The sequence below is a fragment of the Eubalaena glacialis genome, chromosome 5, assembly GCF_028564815.1.
Source record: "Eubalaena glacialis isolate mEubGla1 chromosome 5, mEubGla1.1.hap2.+ XY, whole genome shotgun sequence".
In the NCBI taxonomy this organism is placed as follows: Eukaryota; Metazoa; Chordata; class Mammalia; order Artiodactyla; family Balaenidae; genus Eubalaena; species Eubalaena glacialis.
Window position 1 is genome coordinate 108956932 of NC_083720.1, and position 6642 is coordinate 108963573.

Below are 6642 nucleotides of genomic sequence, written 5' to 3' on the forward strand. Positions count from 1 at the left end.
AATAAAATCTAATTACACATCCAGAAAGGAAGGGATGTCTGGACGGGTGACAAGTTCCTCTGGATCCAGTTGACTTGGCACAGATGTCACAGGGTGATACAGGACACAACAACTGAGTATGTGGATGTAACCAGAAGAGAAGTAACCTTGAGAGGCCAAGCTTGGGCGCCACCAAGTTGTGTGCAAGGATCTGGACCAGAAGGGGCATGGCAGCAGTGGGTAAGGACCCACTGGCCTCAGTAGTACCAATTTATTCAAAAGGTCTCAACAAAACAACAGCAGCTGAGACCAGGGCCTACCAGTGGACTGGTCGGGCTTTTCTGAGTTTCTCTCCATTTGGGGTTGAGAAGGAGCCTCCTTCGGAAGAGTAAGCACCTAGAGTTCTTAGTAAATTTGTAAAGGAGATTTTAAATAGGGGACCCCAAACATATTGACATGTAGAGATTCTAGTGATTAATTAGAAAATTTTAAAAGCCAAACTTACACCCCGTGCTAGCGAGGTGGATCATGAGATCCCACTGAATCTTCACATCCAAACTAAGAGGTATGTACTATCATTCCCCACTTCACAGATAAGGAAACAAAGGACTAGTGAGGCCTTTGTGATTTGTCCAAAGTTATTAAGCAAGTAAGTTGTAACCCTGGGATATTAAATCCCAAGTCTAATTCTCAGCTTGTCCTCATTTCCCTGGAGCACAGCAAAGTGGAAACAATGAAAGTAGTTGGCAGCATGATCATGCTGAAAAGACTGGCAACACTTAGACATAGCTCAGGGATAAAACACCACTATTTGGCATAAAAATGGAAAAAGAAACCAATTAATCCCTAATCTCTAAATTTATCTCATATGCTCACAAGCTTAAAATGCACCTGAATATGTTTAACATATATGCACCTTAATTTTGAGATCCAATTCTACAAACCACAGGGAATGCTTCATGTATTTCTATTCTCTGCAGATAGAATTAGAGGTTAAAGGTATTCTTCAGGAAAGCCAACTGAAAAGCCTGGCTTCTTCAGGTTGAGAATGTAAAGGCAGAAGGGAAAGTGCCAAAAAGAAAGGTGATTAAATATGGCTAAGGAATTGTTTGCCAAACTCTGAGAATTAGCACAACAGGAAGCTTCTAGAAGCTTGAAGAACTAAAAAATCCACCTCCTATACTGTGGTGGGAATGTAAATTGGTGCAGCCACTATGGAAAATAGTATGGAGGTTCCTCAAAAAACTAAAAATAGAGTTATCATATGATCCAGCAATCCCACTCCTGGGCATATATCTGGACAAAACCATAATTTGAAAAGGTACAGGCACCCTTGTGTTCATAGCAGTACTATTTACAATAGCCAAGACATGGAAACAACCTAAATGTCCACTGACAGATGAATGGATAAAGAAGATGTGGTACATATATACAATGGAATATTACTCAGCCATATAAAAAGAATGAAATAATGCCATTTGCAGCAACATGATGGCCCTAGAGATTATCATACTAAGTCAGTCAGAAAGAGAAAGACAAATACCATATGGTATCACATATGTGGAATCTAGAATATGACACAAGTGAGCTTACCTATGAAATAGAAATATAGATCAATGGAACAGGATAGAAAGTCCAGAGATAAACCCACGTACCTATGGCCACCTAATCTATGACCAAGGAAGCAAGAATATACAATGGAAAAAAGACAGTCTCTTCAATAACTGGTGCTGGGAAAACAAGACAACTACATGTAAAAGAATGAAATTAGAACACTCCCTCACACCACACACAAAAATAAACTCAAAATGAATTAAAGACCTAAATGTAAGCCCGGATACTGTAAAACTCTTAGAGGAAAATATAGGAAGAACACTCTTTGACATAAATCGCAGCAAGATCTTTTTCGATCCACTGCCTAGAGTAATGAAAATAAAAACAAAAATAAACAAATGGGACCTAATGAAACTTTAAAGCTTTTGCACAGCAAAGGAAACCATAAACAAAACAAAAAGACAACCCTCAGAATGGGAGAAAATATTTGCAAATGAAGCAACTGATTAATATCCCAAATATACAAACAGCTCATGCAGCTCAATATCAAAAAAACAAACAACCCAATCAAAAAATGGGTGGACGACCTAAATAGACATTTCTCCAAAGAAGACATAGTGATGGCCAAGAGGCACATGAAAAGATGCTCAACATCACTAATTATTAGAGAAATGCAAATCAAAACTACAGTGAAGTATCACCTTACATCGGTCAGAATGGCCATCATCAAAAATTCTACAATGAATGCTGGAGAGGGTGTGGAGAAAAGGGAACCCTCTTGCACTGTTGGTGGGAATGTAAATTGATACAGCCACTATGGAGAACAGTATGGAGGTTCCTTAAAAAATTAAAAATAGAGCTACCATATGACCCAGCAATCCCACTCCTAGGCATATATCCAGAGAAAACCATAATTCAAAAGGATGTATGCGGGCTTCCCTGGTGGCGCAGTGGTTGAGAGTCTGCCTGCCGGTGCAGGGGACACGGGTTCGAGCCCTGGTCTGGGAGGATCCCGCATGCCGCGGAGCAACTAGGCCCGCGAGCCACAACTACTGAGCCTGCGCGTCTGGAGCCTGTGCTCCGCAACAAGAGAGGCCGCGACAGTGAGAGGCCCGCGCACCGCGATGAAGAGTGGCCCCCGCTCGCCACAACTAGAGAAAGCCCTCACACAGAAACGAAGACCCAACACAGCCAAAAATAAATAAATAAATTTATTAAAAAAAAAAAAATTTATAAAAAAAAAAAAAAAAGGATGCATGCACCCCGATCTTTATTGCAGCACTATTTACAATAGCCAGGACATGAAAGCAACCTAAATGTCCATCAACAGAGGAATGGATAAAGAAGATGTGGTACATATATACAATGGAATATTACTCAGCCTTAAAAAGGAACGAAATAGTGCCATTTGCAGAGACGTGGATGGACCTAGAGATTGTCATACAGAGTGAGATAAGTCAGAAAGAAAAAAATATCATATAATATTGCTTACATGTGGAATCTAGAAAAATGGTAAAGATGAACTTATTTGCAAAGCAGAAGTAGAGTCACAGATGTAGAGAACAAACGAATGGTTACCAAGGGGGTAAGGGGGTGGGATGAATTGGGAGACTGGGACTGACATATATACACTGCTATGTATAAACTAGATAACTAATGAGAACAGTACAGCACAGGGAACTCTACTCAGTGCTCTGTGGTGACCTAAATGGGAAGGAAATATAAAAAAAGAGTGGGGGCTTTCCCTGGTGGCGCAGTGGTTAAGAATTCTCCTGCCAATGCAGGGGACACGGGTTCGAGCCCTGGTCTGGGAAGATCCCACATGCTGCAGAGCAACTAAGCCCGTGTGCCACAACTACCGAGCCTGCGCTCTAGAGCCCGCGAGCCACAACTACTGAAGCCCATGCACCACAACTACTGAAGCCCGCGTGCCTAGAGCCCATGCTCCGCAACAGGAGAAGCCACTGTAAGGAGAAGCCTGTGCACCACAACGAAGAGTAGCCCCCGCTCACCACAACTAGAGAAAGCCCGCGTGCAGCAACAAAGACCCAGTGCAGCCAAAAATAAATAAATTTTTAAAAAAAAGATCCTTTCCCAGAATTGAGGAAATGGCAGCCACATTAAAAAAAATAATAAAAAAAAAAATAAATTAAAAATAAATTTAAAAAGAGTGGATATATGTATACGTATGACTGATTCACTTTGCTGCACAGCAAGAAACTAACACAACATTGTAAAGCAACTATACTCCAATAAAGATTAATTAAAAAAAAAAACTAAAAATAGAGTTACCCTATGATCCAGCAATCCCACTCCTGGGCATATATCTGGACAAAAACATAATTTGAAAAGATACAGGCACCCCTGTGTTCATAGTAGTACTATTTACAATAGCCAAGACATGGAAACAACCTAAATGTCCATTGACAAATGAATGGATAAAGAAGATGTGGTACATATATACGATGCAATATTACTCAGCCATAAAAAAACAATGAAATAATGCCATTTGCAGCAACATGGATGGCCCTAGAGATTATCCTACTAATTAAAGTTAGTCAGAAAGAGTAAGACAAATACTATATGATATCACTTATATGTGAAATCTAAAATATGACACAAATGAACTTATCTATGAAACAGACCCACAGACATGGAGAACAGACTTGTGGTTGCCAAGGGGGAGGGGGAATGGGGGAGGGATGGATTGGGAGATGGGATTAGTCTTACTATATAGCACAGGCAACTATATTCAATATTCTGTAATTAAACCATAATGGAAAAGAATATGAAAAAGAATATATATATTATATATATATTATATATATATAACTGAATCACTTTTCTGTACATCAGAGACCAACACAACATTGTAAATCAACTATATTTTAATAAAATCAATTTGGGAGACTTCCCTGGTGGTCCAGTTAAGACTCCGTGCTTCCACTGCAGGGGGCATGGGTTCCATCCCTGGTTGGGGAATTAAGATCCCACATGCTGCGTGCAGCACAGCCAAAAAAATGAAATGAAATGAAATGAAATGAAAATAAATAAAATAAAATAAAAATCCTATAGGGAGTTCCCTGGTGGCCTAGTGGTTAGGATTCCAGGCCTGGGTTCAATCCCTGGTCAGGGAACTGCAATCCCACAAGCCATGGTGCAGTGTGGCCAAAAAAAAGAATCCTATAGGTTCCAAAAGAGTTTAGGGAAACTCATGAGAGATCCAAAACAAAAGAAAATAAGAAAATTATTTATTTAATCCAAATCATTTATTTAATCCAAAATTAAAATAAATTGGTGGTAAGGAAATAGACGGTTACATGACACAAGATAAAAAGCCTAATTCTATATTTTTAAAAAATCAAACCTTGGGAAATCCCTCGTGGTCCAGTGGTTAGGACTCTGCCCAAGGTCCGGGTTCAATCCCTGGTTGGGGAACTAAGATCCCACAAGCTGCCGGGTGCAACCAAAAAAAAAAAAAACAAACCTTTTGATAGTATTGAAAAATACTCTCACCTCGTGTCATGTGCATGAGCACCATAGGGTCAGGGATGCAGCAGCTGTCAGGTGGGCGGGGAAGAGACCGAGGCCACAGCGTGAGGGACGCCCCAGCCCCTCTACGCCTATGTCTGGCAGAACCAGTGTGAGATAAAGAGGCAACCCTTCCCAGCAGCGCAGAAAATCAAGAGTTTGGTCTGGACCTTTGAGCACACACCAAGATAGTGAGGAGCCGGACGAAAAGCAGACTATGGCGCTGAAATGAATTAATAAGGAACTTAGTGATTTGGCCCATGACCCTCCGGCACAGTGTTCTGCAGGTCCAGTTGGGGATGATGTTTCATTGACAAGTCACAATTATGGGACTTAATGACAACCCATATCAAGGTGGTGTATTCTTTTTGACAATTCATCTTCCTACAGACTACCGCTTCAAACCAGGTTGCATTTACCATAAGAATTTATTATCAAAATATCAACAGGAATGGCTACATTTGTTTTGATATTCTAAGATCACAGTGGTCACCTGCTTTAACTATTTTTTTAAAATTATTTATTTATTTATCTATGGCTGTGTTGGGTCTTCGTTTCTGTGCGAGGGCTTTCTCTAGTTGTGGCGAGCGGGGGCCACTCTTCATCGCGGTGCGCGGGCCTCTCACTATCGCGGCCTCTCTTGTTGCGGAGCACAGGATCCAGACGCGCAGGCTCAGTAGTTGTGGCTTACGGGCCTAGTTGCTCCGCGGCATGTGGCATCCTCCCAGACCAGGGCTCGAACCCGTGTCCCCTGCATTGGCAGGCAGATTCTCAACCACTGCGCCACCAGGGAAGCCCTAACTATTTTTAAAGTTCTTTTATCCATTTGTTCACTGCTGTGTGATCCAAACCCAGATGACCCCCTAATACCAGAGACTGCATGGATCTATAAGACAGACAGATAAGTACAACAGAGTATCTCAGGAATGGACTCAGAAGTATGCCATGTGATGCTGCCTTAAGGGCAAAATAACCCACATTATAGCTGGAACAAACTTGAAATTACTGTTCCTTTTTTGATTTTCTTATCCAGCTGCTCCCTTATCAGACCTTGTCTTTTTAAATTTTATTTTTTGTTTACCTCCCTCCATTCATTCACATGCTCATCTGAGAAGACTTAAGCTCTTCTAGCTTTGGACAATAACTGCTTTTAAAAACTGTAAAGTAGTTACAAGAGAACAGTGCCCAAGATTCAAAATTTTTTAAAAAATGGAGCATGTATATTACATGGCCAAAGTCTTCACTCTAATTTTGTTATAAGACTAAAACCATTCCTCACAGCTCTAACATACTGAAGAAGCATTTGAAGGGGAGGGAGATGGATGCTCAGTTGTCACATCAAAGGAAGCAGCATTATTCTAGCAGCATCCATTCTTGTTTAAGCCTTCCACTGTTAGAGATTTGAGGTTACATGATATACTTTATGCTCATAACTGATGTGGCTAGAGGATTGATATTGAATTGGTAGGATCAGCAGAACAGAAAATGTGATGTATTTTATGCATGTCAATAAAGGAATGGCCTGTTCTTGTTCTACAGAGAATGGAAGTTGGAAGTCAAACACCCTTTATATTCCAA

At 40.7% G+C, this 6642-nt stretch overlaps 1 pseudogene; it reads left to right on the forward strand.

Moving 5' to 3' along the window:
- The first annotated feature begins 5281 nt into the window (after window positions 1-5281).
- On the forward strand, window positions 5282-6015 carry LOC133092299 (ubiquitin-conjugating enzyme E2 D3-like; annotated as a pseudogene).
- The last annotated feature ends 627 nt before the right edge of the window (window positions 6016-6642 follow it).